The sequence below is a fragment of the Wyeomyia smithii genome, chromosome 1, assembly GCF_029784165.1.
Source record: "Wyeomyia smithii strain HCP4-BCI-WySm-NY-G18 chromosome 1, ASM2978416v1, whole genome shotgun sequence".
Taxonomy (NCBI): domain Eukaryota; kingdom Metazoa; phylum Arthropoda; class Insecta; order Diptera; family Culicidae; genus Wyeomyia; species Wyeomyia smithii.
This window is the reverse complement of record NC_073694.1, coordinates 85,376,394-85,395,066: the sequence shown is the minus strand read 5'-3', so window position 1 is coordinate 85,395,066 and position 18,673 is coordinate 85,376,394. Positions and strand designations below refer to the sequence as shown.

Genomic DNA, 18,673 nt, shown 5'->3' with positions numbered 1-18,673 from the left:
CTGAAACTGTCCTTCAGTGTTATTTTTTCGCGAGCGCCAATATCACAACCAGTGGTTAAAATTATCAATTGAGTTTGATAACAATTCAAACGTAGCAACCGCGAAAATGAAATTCAAAGATAAAAAAAAATCAATTTCGCTTTGCGGTGCTGACGTTTTTCGAATTGTTTTTAAAAAATATTTATTCCGTTTCAAAAAAAAAACTAAAATGAGTATTGATAGCGGAAGCTTTTCTTGTGATAATGGTGACATCAGAACAAGAAGGCGTAGTGCAGGTATGTTTACTGGTTACAAGTTTTGAACGTTGCAAAAAAGTGCTTTAACATCAAAACCCCTGTGTTTAGAAAGCGTACGTTACAGGACATAATGTAAAAGAAACGCTGGAAAACATCTGGCGAAGCTGAATCGGGAGGTGTTCGAACGGATCCTACAAACGCACGGTTGTAAGGACAAAGTTGTTACTGAGTAAGTGATAATAAACAATCTCAATTGTTTGAGAAATCACTAATTTTCTCCACTCTTCCTGTTTTTTTATTTTTCAGATAATCTATCCAAACCAGTCCACCGTTCCATGTTATGTGTGTTTCTATATGAGAAAGAATTTTTAAATTATATGAAAATTATGCAATATTATCTAGTGAATAGCTCCAAAAGTATATTAGCACCTGACACACATTACTAAAATAATAATCAGAACGACTCAACTGATAAACAAAATGTTATTTGCTGTAAATATCGAAAGAAAATTGTCCAAGTTTTCGATGCATGCATATCTAATATTGAAAGGCAGCCTGAAAATTTTTTAATACGAATGGTGTTCAATAAATTGAGTCGCATTCAGACTTGTAATTGTGATATAAGGTAAAACTTAAATAAGAAATATCATTTATAAAAAATAACGTAATGACTTAGTTGATGTATTTCAACAAATACAGTCAAAACCCTTTATAGCAACATCGTAAGGGACTATCGTTATAGCGAAATGTCGCAATATTACGAAGAATTCTTGTATATGTAGAACAAAAGGTACCGTTGAGAGTTTCGTTATAGATTTAGCAATGTCGTTATAGAGAGATTTGACTGTACTATTGTCGCAATAAAGAATGACAAGTATGAGTTTTGGTATGTCGTTATAGAGAAAGGTCGTTATAGCGGAATGTCGCAATAAAACGAAGAATTTTATTATAAAAATGAGGGGCCTTTCAGAATGTCGCTATAGCGAGATTTGTCGTCATAGAAAATGTCGTTTTAGAGGGATTCAACTGTAATATAATTTGTAATGGTATGATCGCTGCTGTGCTTTAATATGTTTAGAGCAGATGTAAGATAGTCGTTTGCAGTGGTGGGCACCATTCCGCTAATTCGCTAATCGCTAATTAGCGACGCTAAAATTCAGTTAGCGGTTTTGCGATTTCGCCAATTTTTGAGCTGGTTAGCGAAACTGTTAGCGTCGCTAAAATTTTGGCCTTCAAAACGCTAATCGCTAATTCGCTAAATTTTGTAGAGAAGCGACAATAGAAATATTTAGAAAAACTGTGAATTGCTGATGGCGTGCGTAAATTGCTTCGAAAGATGAACATACATTACTGCGAAAGTTACTTTCGTCAGTCTTTTTACCCTAGAATGGAGTTCCAGTTATCGTACAAGCCACATGAGCATTTTGAAGAACAAGCTCAAGGTCTAGATTTTTAATTTTCGGCACACCAAGAACTTTTGTAAATTGCAATGCGCTTGAAATTATGACAACTTTGGTTCTACTTTTTCGATTCAGATAATAATTGAATTTTTATGAAGACATTCCTAAGAGTATCTATTTTTAATGCAAGCTAAATAACTTTTGTTATTCTTGTTTTTACAAAATCAAGTATGAATACCGTTTCGTGAACCTCTTATTGTAAATAGCTTTAAAAAGTAATTGTTTTTGTTTGTTTTACCAAAAAAGATCAAAGTGGTCCAAATCTTACAAAACACGAGCAAAAAGTATAGCGATATGACCATTTACATATTAAAAAGTTAGCGATTAGCGATAGGCGAAAGTTCCGCTAATGTGGGTTTAGCGTTTAGCGTTTAGCGATTATCGAGCTAAATTTTCCGGTTAGCGGTGCCCACCACCACTGGTCGTTTGCAGATCATACGCGCGAATCCCGTTGCAGGAGAGACTGTCAGTAGGATCAGCACTAGCCTTGTAAATTGTCTTGTATATATAACGGTTGATTGCAAAGTCTTTATCAAAAAAAAAAGGTCAAGTTCCGACAGTGGAATGTTAGTATTTAAACTTTGCTTTGCTCTTCGGGATAAACCAGTGCAGAAAACATTGTTCTTGAAAACATCATTTAATAACCATAATAATGCATGCATTCAGTCACTAATATTTATTTGTTTTTATTCAGTTGTCTATTTATGATTTATTTATCTATGAATGTCTATCTAGAAGTTGACATTGCCTATTGCATCTAAGTTCAACGCAATTCTAACATTCAGTACATGTTACGAACAGTAGTATTCAATTTCAGTTCCGTGAAGGTGAAAATGATTTTCAGTTTCGACATCATACAAACGACAGTGAACCTTGACTAAGGAATGAATACCAACAAATGTGTTTATCTAAAATCAATAGTTTGATCTGTCTAGAGACCGTTGTCATGTTACAATTTATTTTTGTGTATAGAAGAGATATTTGACGTAAAGGTTGCCTTGATATCAGTCTGTTTGAGTACTAGGTGGCGATTTTATTGACTTGCAGATGTGTGTAGTTTTTTCCTAGTTTCCTAGTTCCTAGTTTCTGTAGATTATTGCCAGCGTAGCCTTATATTTGCGCAGTCTTTCGCAAATTGTGTGCAAATTTTGCCTGTGGATCGCATTTTTTTTTTTAAATTGCGGTAGTTTTTTTTAGATATGGGTCATTCCATACGAAGTGTACATGCCACTTGGACACGACCATCACGAATTTGGCTCAAAGCTGGGGGAATTATTCATCTAGGTTCACTATGAAAAAATCCCAATTTTGGTGTCGATTGGAATACCCCCCGCTCTGTGGGACCCCACGAAAAACTAATTACGAAATTTAAAACCATTTTTGTATATCTCGAGATTGGCTCATATTACCACGGGGTGATAAGTGTTTCTTACGTAAAATTTTCCGAGAAACACGATGAAACCTTCAATTTTAAAATAAACTCAGCTACATTTGCCGAAAAATGCAAATTTAGTTTTAAAATAGAAAAATAATCTATCTGGCAACATATCCGCTCCAAAATAATATTTTTTCTGGATTCCTTGGTTTATTTTCTTCAAAATTCACCTATCACTATTTTTCGGGTGTCTTACGGCTATAAACTATAAAATAAATTAATTACGAAAATTACAACTATTTTCGTAAAAATGTTATATCTCAAGATTGGCTCATATTACCTCGGAATGATAGTTGTTTCTTACGTGAAATTTCCCAAGGAACACGATGAAATTATCAAATTTAAAATAAAAATGGCTGCATTTGCCGAAAAATGTAAATTTAGTTTTCAAATACAAAAATAATCTATCTGGCAACACTTCCAGTCAAAAATATATTTTGTTTGGATTCCTTGGTTTATTTTCTTTAAAAATCATCTATCAGTATTTTGCGGACGTCCTACATCTATGAATTGTAAGAAAAAGAAAAACGGAATGTCGAACAAAAATTGCCTGACTTTGTCACAAAGAGGGGGGCCCCACAGAACGGGGTATTCCAATCGACACCAAAATTGGGATTTTTTCATAGTGAACCTAGATGAATAATTCCTCCAGCTTTGAGCCAAATCCGTGATGGTCGTGTACAAGTTTATTCTTTTCCGTGGTCACTTCGTATGGAATGACCCATATCAAGAAAAAAATTTCCGGATTTCGAGCAGTTGCAGACATCTTCCGAAAACATCTGGCACCTTTGGTCCAGATCATTCGACAGTTGGATCTGGCAGTAAATAGTGAGCAAGAACCGAATTTATTATTACAGTTCAAAATGAGCCATCGCTACAAAATTCCGCGTATATCAAAGTGGAGCTCAAAAAAGAAGAGTACATGAAGAAAAAAAAACGATAACTCGTTATTGCCTTGCAAAAATTATTTTATTTAAGGATTTATTTGAGCCTAATGATCTCGAACGCAACTGGAGAAAGGTCTTTTTCGAAGATGAAACTGATTGAAAATAGGTTGCGTACGACTATGAAGAATGAAAGGCTGTCAAACTTAGCATTGTTAAGTTGAGAGTACAAGGAAAGAGTTGAATGTTGATTATTCAATCAATAAGTTCTCTGCAAAAAAAACTCGTAAGAAAAAATTCTAGCAAATTTTTGGTAACTTTTCAATAACAAATAAATGTTTTTATCTCGTACGATAAAAAACGGTTTTGTTTTATTTCGGGGCCCACACTGTAAACTGGGCCCTGGGCCCCCACAACCGTAAATCCGGCTCTGCGCTTAGGGTATGTTATAAAAGGAATGTCTCCTAATCTACAAGATCAAGCTGATTCCTACACATCTTCCAGTTGATGTCGACAAATTTCTGCTGTGGTCGAAGTGATTTTTCTTCAGATAGAGTTGTAGCAAGTGTTTTGCGATTAAGAAACGTAGCAGCATTGACCGTCGTACACGGAATGCAAATCAGCTAGCGAATATTCGGGCACACCGGAACGAAAAGCAGCGTAGGCATGTCAATGAAAATGTAAGGCTTCGCAACACTGAAGATAGAATAGAATTTAGTGGCTAGGACCGCTTTGACCATTTTCACATGTTTCGAATATCTCAAAATTTTGATCTTGAGTAATCTAGAATTCCACAGCTTTTAATAAAATCTGTTTTAGTAAGAATGGCCAGGCAAAAGGGTATTACTTTATTTGCATTAAGCCAAGCTTTTGAATATTTGAATAGATACGTTAGAATTTCCTTAATAATATTTAAAACAATGACTGTTTATATTATTATTTTCATTATTCTTTTATTATAGTTAAAAGGTACTTTATAATGTTCAATCATATAAAAACCAAGCATTTTACGAGCGCTGGATTGAAAAAAAACTATTAAGAAATCAGAGCTAAAACATATCTTGATTATGTTTTTGAAGCAGCAGTTAGATATTAGCTTTTGCAGTACAACAGTCAATAAAACTCATGGCGCCGGTACGAAGTTTGCCGAGTCAGCTAGTTTGAAAATAAATGAGCTTTTGAATCTTTTGGTGCTAAAACTATCGAAATAGGAGGCAAACTGCAAAAGTTATAAGAATTTTAATTTGTGAGTACCCGGGTACTCCGTTGGACGCGTAAAGGTACTTTTTTCTTGTCGAGCACATAACGGTTTTGCTTACTCTACAAACAAATAACGTTTTATTAAATAAAAATTCTCTGCCCCTCTCGCGCAAAACATTGTAGCTACGGCTCTGGTCTGGAGTTGATTTTCGGTCTCTGGGCTACATCTCGATTCCGGAAATACTTATATTGGGCATTATTCGGCCATTTCAGGTTTGCTAGAAACCGAAAGTCACCATCTTAACACTTAAAACGGCATCTTGGGTCATTTTATGGTCTCAGAATATCAGTTCGGTTACAGGAAAGTCCATTTTGTATTTTCAGCTGTGATTGGTCGAAAAATATCACTATGGCATGAATTAATTGTTTCTATAGCCACTCAATGATGCGAAACTGGCTGCAAGTTCCTTCAAAACCACTAAAACCTGGTTCGTCTTTTTCCAGATGTCTAAAATTGCGAAAACTGCACGACAAAAGGATGTCCACCCCCAAACTACTGTTTCTACTCAATAAAGATCGATGACTATCTAGCATATGATTGGTTCGAAATATCTTCGCTATACCAAAACATGTAACAGTGGAATGTTAGTATTTAAACTTTGCTTTGCTCTTCGGGATAAACCAGTGCAGAAAACATTGTTCTTGAAAACATCATTTAATAACCATAATAATGCATGCATTCAGTCACTAATATTTATTTGTTTTTATTCAGTTGTCTATTTATGATTTATTTATCTATGAATGTCTATCTAGAAGTTGACATTGCCTATTGCATCTAAGTTCAACGCAATTCTAACATTCAGTACATGTTACGAACAGTAGTATTCAATTTCAGTTCCGTGAAGGTGAAAATGATTTTCAGTTTCGACATCATACAAACGACAGTGAACCTTGACTAAGGAATGAATACCAACAAATGTGTTTATCTAAAATCAATAGTTTGATCTGTCTAGAGACCGTTGTCATGTTACAATTTATTTTTGTGTATAGAAGAGATATTTGACGTAAAGGTTGCCTTGATATCAGTCTGTTTGAGTACTAGGTGGCGATTTTTTTCAGCACTGATCACAACTACATCCATAAGAGTTCACCACACATTAACACACCATTTGAATCGAACCAGCGCGCTTGGGAGATCAAGCAGGAAAGAAAAAAATCCTCAATTTTTTTTAATGCATTGCTGTTGATTCCAAAAATAAGTTTACTTGTCCGAATCAGGGATACCAGATTTGCGTTGCAAAATGCAGATTTTCAGAGTCCGTGTGCAGATTTTATTGACTTGCAGATGTGTGTAGTTTTTTCCTAGTTTCCTAGTTCCTAGTTTCTGTAGATTATTGCCAGCGTAGCCCTATATTTGCGCAGTCTTTCGCAAATTGTGTGCAAATTTTGCCTGTGGATCGCATTTTTTTTTTTCAAATTGCGGTAGTTTTTTTTAGATATGGGTCATTCCATACGAAGTGTACATGCCACTTGGACACGACCATCACGAATTTGGCTCAAAACTGGGGGAATTATTCATCTAGGTTCACTATGAAAAAATCCCAATTTTGGTGTCGATTGGAATACCCGCTCTGTGGGACCCCACGAAAAACTAATTACGAAATTTAAAACCATTTTTGTATATCTCGAGATTGGCTCATATTACCACGGGGTGATAAGTGTTTCTTACGTAAAATTTTCCGAGAAACACGATGAAACCTTCAATTTTAAAATAAACTCAGCTACATTTGCCGAAAAATGCAAATTTAGTTTTAAAATAGAAAAATAATCTATCTGGCAACATATCCGATCCAAAATAATATTTTTTCTGGATTCCTTGGTTTATTTTCTTCAAAATTCACCTATCACTATTTTTCGGGTGTCTTACGGCTATAAACTATAAAATAAATTAATTACGAAAATTACAACTATTTTCGTAAAAATGTTATATCTCAAGATTGGCTCATATTACCTCGGAATGATAGTTGTTTCTTACGTGAAATTTCCCAAGGAACACGATGAAATTATCAAATTTAAAATAAAAATGGCTGCATTTGCCGAAAAATGTAAATTTAGTTTTCAAATACAAAAATAATCTATCTGGCAACACTTCCAGTCAAAAATATATTTTGTTTGGATTCCTTGGTTTATTTTCTTTAAAAATCATCTATCAGTATTTTGCGGACGTCCTACATCTATGAATTGTAAGAAAAAGAAAAACGGAATGTCGAACAAAAATTGCCTGACTTTGTCACAAAGAGGGGGGCCCCACAGAGCGGGGGGTATTCCAATCGACACCAAAATTGGGATTTTTTCATAGTGAACCTAGATGAATAATTCCTCCAGCTTTGAGCCAAATCCGTGATGGTCGTGTACAAGTTTATTCTTTTCCGTGGTCACTTCGTATGGAATGACCCATATCAAGAAAAAATTTCCGGATTTCGAGCAGTTGCAGACATCTTCCGAAAACATCTGGCACCTTTGGTCCAGATCATTCGACAGTTGGATCTGGCAGTAAATAGTGAGCAAGAACCGAATTTATTATTACAGTTCAAAATGAGCCATCGCTACAAAATTCCGCGTATATCAAAGTGGAGCTCAAAAAAGAAGAGTACATGAAGAAAAAAAAACGATAACTCGTTAGTGCCTTGCAAAAATTATTTTATTTAAGGATTTATTTGAGCCTAATGATCTCGAACGCAACTGGAGAAAGGTCTTTTTCGAAGATGAAACTGATTGAAAATAGGTTGCGTACGACTATGAAGAATGAAAGGCTGTCAAACTTAGCATTGTTAAGTTGAGAGTACAAGGAAAGAGTTGAATGTTGATTATTCAATCAATAAGTTCTCTGCAAAAAAAACTCGTAAGAAAAAATTCTAGCAAATTTTTGGTAACTTTTCAATAACAAATAAATGTTTTTATCTCGTACGATAAAAAACGGTTTTGTTTTATTTCGGGGCCCACACTGTAAACTGGGCCCTGGGCCCCCACAACCGTAAATCCGGCTCTGCGCTTAGGGTATGTTATAAAAGGAATGTCTCCTAATCTACAAGATCAAGCTGATTCCTACACATCTTCCAGTTGATGTCGACAAATTTCTGCTGTGGTCGAAGTGATTTTTCTTCAGATAGAGTTGTAGCAAGTGTTTTGCGATTAAGAAACGTAGCAGCATTGACCGTCGTACACGGAATGCAAATCAGCTAGCGAATATTCGGGCACACCGGAACGAAAAGCAGCGTAGGCATGTCAATGAAAATGTAAGGCTTCGCAACACTGAAGATAGAATAGAATTTAGTGGCTAGGACCGCTTTGACCATTTTCACATGTTTCGAATATCCCAAAATTTTGATCTTGAGTTATCTAGAATTCCACAGCTTTTAATAAAATCTGTTTTAGTAAGAATGGCCAGGCAAAAGGGTATTACTTTATTTGCATTAAGCCAAGCTTTTGAATATTTGAATAGATACGTTAGAATTTCCTTAATAATATTTAAAACAATGACTGTTTATATTATTATTTTCATTATTCTTTTATTATAGTTAAAAGGTACTTTATAATGTTCAATCATATAAAAACTAAGCATTTTACGAGCGCTGGATTGAAAAAAAACTATTAAGAAATCAGAGCTAAAACATAACTTGATTATGTTTTTGAAGCAGCATTTAGATATTAGCTTTTGCAGTACAACAGTCAATAAAACTCATGGCGCCGGTACGAAGTTTGCCGAGTCAGCTAGTTTGAAAATAAATGAGCTTTTGAATCTTTTGGTGCTAAAACTATCGAAATAGGAGGCAAACTGCAAAAGTTATAAGAATTTTAATTTGTGAGTACCCGGGTACTCCGTTGGACGCGTAAAGGTACTTTTTTCTTGTCGAGCACATAACGGTTTTGCTTACTCTACAAACAAATAACGTTTTATTAAATAAAAATTCTCTGCCCCTCTCGCGCAAAACATTGTAGCTACGGCTCTGGTCTGGAGTTGATTTTCGGTCTCTGGGCTACATCTCGATTCCGGAAATACTTATATTGGGCATTATTCGGCCATTTCAGGTTTGCTAGAAACCGAAAGTCACCATCTTAACACTTAAAACGGCATCTTGGGTCATTTTATGGTCTCAGAATATCAGTTCGGTTACAGGAAAGTCCATTTTGTATTTTCAGCTGTGATTGGTCGAAAAATATCACTATGGCATGAATTAATTGTTTCTATAGCCACTCAACGATGCGAAACTGGCTGCAAGTTCCTTCAAAACCACTAAAACCTGGTTCGTCTTTTTCCAGATGTCTAAAATTGCGAAAACTGCACGACAAAAGGATGTCCACCCCCAAACTACTGTTTCTACTCAATAAAGATCGATGACTATCTAGCATATGATTGGTTCGAAATATCTTCGCTATACCAAAACATGTAAAATAGAGCTTCGTTTGCATTTTTCCATCTCCATATCACCTAGTATTGATGACTATTACTTCTTCTGCTGTGACCAAGCAAGTAGTGTTACATCTATGTAACAAAGGCTTAGTCGCTACAAATGCGATTCAGTTAACTGAGACACACAGTTTTCACTCGAATGTGAATGTTCCTCTCTCTTCTCACATTACTAAGATATATCTAACCTTAACTTAAAGATCAATAGCGCAGATACGTCTGCTCTCACAAAAACCGCTATAAATATATTTTCCGTGTTTGATTTGAAATACTGCAAAATAAATTATAAATTATAGTGAAACTATGGATTTGAAAATTCCTTCGAATATTGTCACAGTAATATCAAGTTTTATTCAAATTATTAAAAATATTGACTATTCGGCCAGATGGTACGGGAGCACCTAATAGTTTTCAAGAAGAAGATCTAATGGATATTGGCCAAAAAATTTTACTTCAAAATGCATATATTCCCGAATTGAGGAAAACATCAAAGTTTAAAATCTCGCACAAATGAAACAGTGGTTCTGATATTGGTTAATAAATTTGCTTTTCATCTTTTGAAAATTTTTCGAGAGCTGTTCCTTCTTTTTTACTCTAAAACGTCCACTGTGGCTTCAAAAGAAGATCACTTTTCTTGTATCATTACCAAAAAATGTGCATGTTTATTACCAAACCTACTGAGTTCTACTATCGACTATATATGTATATTCTAATTACAACTGATTTATACAAGCTTCGGCTGAACTTAGCTTACCCTAAATCTGTCTTTTATAACATTTAAATCCGGCACATTTCAGATAAAATCATAGTAGTTTAACTTTCATACATTAAACTTGCATGACAGAGAAAATGTACCCTAAAATTATAATTCCTAACTTGGGCAACCGGAGGGAAATTAAATTGAATTGAACCCATTCCTACCCCAAACCATTGTACGAAATTACGCAGAGATAGATGTACATGATTTAATTATACCAAAAGATTTTAAGCTTTTCATTGTTTCTTTAGTTTAAAATTTCAAATTGAAAATCGATGGAAGTTTTATGCAACGATATATTATACGGCATTCAAACAAATGATAAGGTTCGTGTCCTGAAACTCAGCCATTCGATCAAATCCCGATACATAATCTTCATTATTTTCTGTAGCCAGATTTTTCAACCGCTCAACATTTACTAATCTACAACAACGATAAACAGACCTGTGCTAAAACGGATATGTGCAAGATATTGCTTACCAACCTTTTTAATCGAATCGACAAACTGTCTAGCGTGGATATTGAATTATAACTCTGCTGCTGTACGTATTTCCGGTGTAACGTCTAATCAAATACACCAGGCAGCCGTCAGCCTCAGTAGAACAAATAAATGCCGTTAACAGCACACACACATGTAACGTCACGATCAACTGGTTCTTCACTTGTAACCCAACAGGTTACAAAAAGGTTGCACTTTACAAGCGATGCAAAATCCCAATACGTGTAAAAGCTTCCCGACCACTTTTTCTGGATGACTACTTCATCTGTAACCGGAAACTTTACTACTGCAGCCAGATACAGTGTTTTGGTGACTTTATATAGAGTGATACAAAAGATGAAAAAACCGCGCAAGTCTTTCAGAGCTTGCCGGGGGAATCGGGGAAAAGCGAACAGTTTGCGGAGCACGACGCGCATTGTCGACGTATACTTCGGATGGGGATTTATTACTATTTGTCCAATATGGTTTACGAAAGGACAGCGGCGTGTAATTTGAAACGGCTCTTATTATTAAGAATTCTTTCAGTCAAGTGCTAACAATTAGAATCCTTATGCCAAGTAAAGCATAGTAAACTGCGAATGCAATAATTCTGGTTTCCCAAAACTAACAACCAGTTTTTATACAGAGCATGAGTGTCACAAGCAAGGTTCTTCTTCAGTTGATACCGTTGACAAACATTAACTCATAATGAGCGGTAAGGAGAGCAAGATTTTATTAAAACGCATAGGGTAGTAGAATGCATTGTATGGCTCCTGTTTGAATACAACGTTCCACGTGGTATTAGTTAATATAAGAGAAGGTACCGTCAAACATGGTAGCATTTATTATTTTTTCAATCTCTCACAAATGTTTTTTTTCTTTTGATAATGGAAACATTACGTGCTTGATTCTTTTTCAATAGTACCTATTGGTTTTCCAAGAACAACAAAAATTACGGTCTTGAGTTTAGTAAATACACAGTAAAGAAAATTTACATTACTTTAAATGCACATAAATGGAGCATTGGAAACCACGTAATATTCCGTGTGGCATTATATTCACATGCAAAGTAATTGAATATATTGTAAATTTGCATGCATATTTATATTCGAAGCTTTAAGTTTATATCAATTAACGCACAATTTTACATGTCTTAAAACGATTTTGTATTGTAAATTATTTACGGTGTGAAATTGTATATGGTTTTCACTTTTTGTGTTAGAAACCGTTATGTGCTTTCATTTATATTAGCTGTAAATTTCATTTTTTGGTGCTGTGTACTACAAGGAATATAGCCTTAGGAGTTGTATGAAATGGTGACGTGGGACTAACAATGAAATTAAAGTGATTTATAGTTACAAAGGTTATAGAGTCCGCAAACAGAATCATTTCGTTTGTTCAGTGTCTTACGTATTTTTATTCTCAACTTTCAAATAAAATCCTTTTTTAGAAATATATACAACAACATTCGAAAGAATTTCATTTATACTTGGCGATGTTGTGGCTGTAGTGTTTTTTTAGGTTTAAACATTTATTTGAAACGGCACAAGCGTATCGTTGTTGTTGTAGAGCACCATCAATCAGTCTCTCTTAATGCGTCTATATCAGTAATAATTCTATTTTCTTAAAAACCAAACCCAAAACTCAAATCTCTCAAATCCAAAATCATAGCAATCAACCAAAATATTCATTTTTGTTTTTATTTTCTTGACAAGATTTTTTATTTGTCAACATGCAATTTATTGGATTATTGAGACAATATATGAGTTGAGTGGCTGTGATTGAATTGATTTTGTTTGATACTTTTGCAAAACGGTTGAGTTATCTAGTCCGGTGTTCCAGGTCCGCGGCTTTTGCCATATTTTTTTTTTTAAACATTTTTGCATACAAGTTCATAGATATGAAGACGACCAGTAAACCCGAATCAATTTTGAGCACGCCCAAGAACTCTGCTGATCCATCGTAACTCATAAGAATTGCTATTCGATCAACATGACATCTACTGACTATATCAATTAAAATTTGATGAAATATAGATCACTAGTGCTTAACTGTTTCACAGAAAAAAAAATACTTGAAGTAAAATTTAATCTATAGAAAAAGTGTCAAAAAATAATTTTACGAATATTATGTTGTCAATGAAATCGAATTTTGCTACATCAAATCGATTGTGACGTTTCACTTAACGCAGTTGCTGCAATGAAGTACGATTTGGGGCGATTTGCTCAACTCAAAGAGCTTTTTGGCCTTCTTTATGAAACTACGTTTTGCCTTTCTCCTAGAAAGGTATAGCAATCACTGGAAAAACCAAAGGTATAAAAGTGGTCCCAATGGCCGAATGTCATATACCACTCGACCCCTTTCGACGAGCTGAGCATTTTCTGTATGTATGTATGTATGTATGTGTGTATGTGTGTGTATGTGCAACTTTTTTTTATAATACCGCCAAATATGAATAATTTCGTAATCGAGATGCTGCTCAAAGACCTCAAAACGACATTAGACGAACCGGAAGTCATCACCTGGAATTTCAGAATGGCGACAACGACAACATCCTGATTTCGGAAATACGCATTGAAGTAGTAGGGGAGAACCGTACAAGACGCACCAGTTGGGTAAGATAGCCCATGCTATATAATTCCCCAAAATACTTACACATGTGGCTTTTTATGACGAAATTATTCGCTTTTCTCATAAAAACCCAGCTTCTCTGCAGTTCTCATATAAAAAGGTGTGCCATAATGACTAAAATACTCAGAAAACTGTACATTTGGCTGTGGCTATTTCCAACATGTAATTATTCATGAATTTTATTTAAGCTTTTATGACTAACTGACTAATAAATAATACAAAAAACTATGGTTCCCCTAACCTTTACAATTCTGGAGTTTATAATACTATGAGTATTTCAAATTATTTCACTAGCTTTCGTCAACTTTTACCTAAAAACATTCAAAATTAAAATGGCGACAGAATGCACTATGAAGAGCTTGCAGGAGATTGCTTGACAACTTAGAGCATGTTCCATTATTTTTGATTTTACTTTCGAGACTTCAAGTGCTTCTCACTTCGCGTACTGATTTCTGCTAGTGGCATATTAGCCTACTGCTTTGGAGCATACTGACCTTCGTTGTGGTGCGTTTTGGTCACGGGCTTGTTTGGCGGCAATGGTAATTTTACCAAAAAAGACATTGAAATCGAGTATTTTATAATAAACTTCGTCATAAACATACAATAAATAGATCCTACAATCATACTACACGTTCAATGTCGCTTTGAAATGATTTGAAACGCTGTAAATCGCGAAAATGCTTAACTGGTGCGTATTGTACAATCCTCCCCTATTTGGTCAATCATAGCTGTTTTCCAAAAACCGCAAAGGTGACGTCCATAAATTACGTAACGCAAAAAATCCAATTTTTGGACCCCATCTTCTCATATGTAACGAAACGTAACGCCAACACCTACCCCCCATAAAAATTACGTAACGCTGTAGAAGGATTTGCTTGATAAAAATGCTCGTTTTTGGAAAGTCTCTCCAGAGATTTTTTGTTACGTAACGCTGAGCTCAACTCCCCCCTCCCCTGTGTAACAAATCGTAACGCTCAAGGACACCCCCTCCCTCCTATGAGCGTTACGTAATTTATGGATGCCGCCAAATCACCATCTTGAATTACAAAATGGCCACTAGGGTCGTTTTCAGGCCTTTAGATATCATCCCGATTCCGAAAGCACTCAAATGAAGTATCAAATATAGTTGTACCAATAATATTGTCAAATATTTTTTAAATTTCCGGGAAAGAAAAAATTCTTTCGGGGCACCGCTGACACTGATTTTAAAGTAGATAAGTTGCTGAATCTTTTAGTGCTAAAACTATTAAAATCGGATGAAAATTGTCATCAAAATCGGATGAAAAGGTACAAGAATTTCAATTTGAGGGTACCCAGGTACCCAGTCGGGCTTGTAAGGGTATTTTTTCGTCGAGCACATTTCGGTTAAATGGGTCGATATCTCTTTACCATTATCGTTGAGAAACTTTTACATATCTGTTATCACCTGCTTGAGAGAACTTTTTCATTGTTTTCGTTATAGGTATGATAGGTAATCAAGAATTTGAAGCTTCTAATTCTGAGCATGATAATAGAAATGATTATAGTTGCAAATTTTAAAGCTTTTCGTTCAGAACTTTCATCATTTATTTCTGATGTGAAAGTTAATTTTCAAATTGGCCGTCGAGGCGAAATTCGTATTTTGGCCGAATCTTGCGAAGGCCATAAACATCTATTACAGTATTCAACTGAAAAGATGTACGAAATTTTATACCTATGATGCTAAAAACGAGAGACCGTTTAAGGCTGTTTTAAAGGTCTTTCAAATGATCAGACTGTTGATGAAATTGAAGATTGTTTGACAGAATTACTTGGTTTTTCCCCCACCAAGTAGTTTTGATGAAACGAGAGTTATTAATACTGGAATACATCAGGAAAACTATAGTAAGTATTCTGAATTGTTTAGAAAAAGCATGAGTTTTATTCAATGTGCGAATAAAGTGGGAAAGCTTCAAGAGACATGGAGGCAACTAATAATCTCACGCAATGCCGGAATTGTCAAGCCTATGGTCATGGAGCTCGTAACTGCCGTATGACAACAAAATGCATGATTAGTGGTGACTCTTCTCACACATAGGACATCTGTCCTGTGAAAGAGACTACAGGTTTCAAATATGTAAATTGTGGGGGTAAACACAAATCAAATTTCTTAGATTGTCCTGTTAGGTAAATAATTATTTCCTCTAGTGAGCGTAGATATTCAAAACAATTGTCAATTTCATGTGGGTAAACAAACTCTCAATACTGTTCAGGCATCACCAGTATTTCCTGCAGCTAGTGTGTGTGTAGTAGGTAATATTTCAAATTTAGTTCAGGCACCACCGGACAGTTAATATGCTAGTGTCCTTTCAGGTAATATTTTGAACTCAAACAGCAACAGGCCTTTCGTATATGACAGCGGTTCTCAACCTTATTTTGTTCGCGTACCCCTTGGCGATATTTTTCATATCGGTTGTACCCCCTGGCTTGGAATGTTTTCGCAGAGTGGGAGAGAGTAGTGTTAGATCATGTTGTGGTAGTCTTGTTTAGGTTTCAAATAAAACTATGGTTTGTTTGATTGCTGCAGTCATGTTTTAAGAGCAAGATTGAAAAACAAACGAAGTATTTTAGCGAAAAATTGCTTTGTCCGGCATTACTGATTTTGCTTCCGCGTACCCCCTGAGGGCTTTCGAGTACCCCCAGGGGTACGCGTACCCCAGGTTGAGAACCGCTGGTATATGAGCTAGACTCTGAAGCCGGGACCAGAACTTGATTTGTTACGATACTACACTAGCTAGCTGCCACTACGCCCGGGATGTATTGCAATGGTACAAGCAAAATAATATTGATGTTATCGAAAAAAGGATTAATCCACCAAACTGCTCACAGTTTCGTCCCAGAGAAAGATATTGGGCAAAAGTCAAGCGTAAATTGAAGTAGAGTGGCAAATCAATCAAAACATCATCTGATATGCATTCTGTGCCGAACACGCATCAGCATCGGTTGTGTTTCGAAATCGCTCCGATAAAATTCAAAACGTGTGCGCAAGTGCTGGCATTCTTTGACCGGGTCCGGTGTCTTTTGTTTAGATTGCTGTTTCGCTATAATCCGCATTCAAGGTCAAGCGCCTTTGTGTAACTGTGTAACTGTGTCGCTTTGTAGCTGCCTGCTGTCGAGTGCAGTGCACTCCTGTGGACGTTCATCCAACACGAAGGAGAAATAGAAAGGAAGGTACGTGCTTTTTGTCTGTCCCATCGGCGCGCTAATTTTAGCGCGATTTATGTAGATCCCCCACCTCCCCCACCTCCCGCACCTCCATCCTCGAATCCCCTCGACTCTGTCCCTCCTGCCACCCCTCCTAATATTAATTCTTCAGCTCCCCCACGTGTCAGGTTGTATCCAGATGGATCGACTCTTCCAGTGGCGGTTTACCTCAGGCCTAAAGCGGGGCCGGAATCGAAATCTTCAAACATTTTACAGATTTCGACAGACCTGACGTCGCTATGACTGAAATTTTAAAAATCAGGCCGAACAAGCACCGTGTCGTGGTCAATGACCTTAAAGAGGCCAACGATATAGCTTGCTCCGAGCTCTTTACACGGGAATACCGTGTCTATGTACCCGCTAGAGATGTGGAGATCGACGGTGTCGTGACCGATTCGAATCTTTCCGTCGAGTGTATACTGAAACGTGCTAAAGGGTACTTTAAGAACAGCACATGTCCCGATGTGAAGGTGCTCGACTGCAAGCGTTTGCGGTCGGTATCGCTCGTTGGTGACAAAAAAGTTTACACTCCGTCAGACTCGTTTCGAGTTTCGTTCACCGGGTCTGCACTACCAAGCCACATCTCCATCCACCGGGTTCGTCTCCCTGCGAGGCTCTACGTGCCACGCGTCATTAACTGGCTGTATTGCAAGCAGTTAGGCCACGTTGTGGCAAGTGTGGGGAGACTCATGCGGAAGATTCTTGCAGTGTTAACGCTGAAAAGCGTATTCACTGCGGCGAAAATCTGCATGAGCTCTCGACATGTGTGGTGTACATGCAGCGCAGGGATAAAATAAAACGGTCTCTCAAAGAGTGTTCAAAGCGTTCCTACGCTGACATGCTGAAGAAGACCGTTACCACTTCTCCCGTTACTTCGAACCCCTTCGATCTGTTGTCCTCTGATGAAACCGATTCTGACGATTCACCAGCGGGAACATCTTATGCCAATCCTGGGGAGTCTAGAAATAGGAAAAATATTTCCTCTCCTAAACTTCCCCGAAAAGGGCTGAAGATTTCCCAAAGTGAAATGAATGGTACAAACAAACCTGAAAGTGCAGCGGGAAAACCGAAGCAAACCCATCCTGGGCTAGCAAATTTAAAGTCCCAGAAGGAGTTCCCAGCACTTCCTGGAACATCTAAAACCCCAGTTGTTCCTTTTGCACATCCAGTTGAAAAATCAAATGCTGGACTGGTAAAATTTTCTGACATTGTGGACTGGATTTTTGAAACTTTCAATTTACCCGATCCAATTAAAGTTTTTCTTACAGCATTCCTCCCAACAGTTAGAACATTTTTGAAGCAGTTGACTGCTCAATGGCCCCTCCTTGCAGCGATCGTATCCTTCGATGCCTATTTCACCTGGTAAACTGAAGGATTCTATCTCTGTCTTACAGTGGAATTGTAGAAGTATTTTACCAAAAATTGATTCGTTTAAAGTTTTGATAAATAAAAACAAATGCGATGCATTTTCTATTTGTGAAACTTGGCTTACTTCGAATATTGATCTCAACCTCCATGATTTTAATATTATTCCCCTTGATCGAGACACCCCATATGGAGGAGTACTTCTAGGGATTAAGAAGTGCTATTCTTTCTATCGTATTAACCTCCCCTCGATTCCAGGCATCGAAGCTGTCGCATGTCAAAAGACAAAACAAGGTAAAGAGCTTTGTATTGCCTCAATATATATTCCTCCCAGAGCACAGGTTGGGCAACGGCTGCTCTTTGATTTAATAGAACTTCTTCCCTCGCCACGCTTGATTTTGGGAGACTTTAACTCTCATGGCGTGGCTTGGGGTTCCCCTTCTAATGATAACCGCTCCTCTTTAATCTACATCCTTTGCGATAACTTCGACATAACTATTCTAAACAACGGTGAAATGACACGTGTCCCGAAGCCTA

At 36.6% G+C, this 18,673-nt stretch overlaps 1 protein-coding gene across 1 annotated transcript in view; it reads right to left on the bottom strand.

The window, feature by feature from the left end:
• LOC129725707 (prothoracicostatic peptide) overlaps nucleotides 1-11,226 on the bottom strand; it is a 95,406-nt gene extending 84,180 nt beyond the window's left edge. The window contains exon 1 of the mRNA XM_055681803.1: nucleotides 10,925-11,226. The gene's annotated coding sequence lies outside the window, so the exon portion shown is untranslated. The remainder of the gene's footprint in view (nucleotides 1-10,924) is intronic.
• Between the last annotated feature and the right edge of the window lie 7,447 nt (nucleotides 11,227-18,673).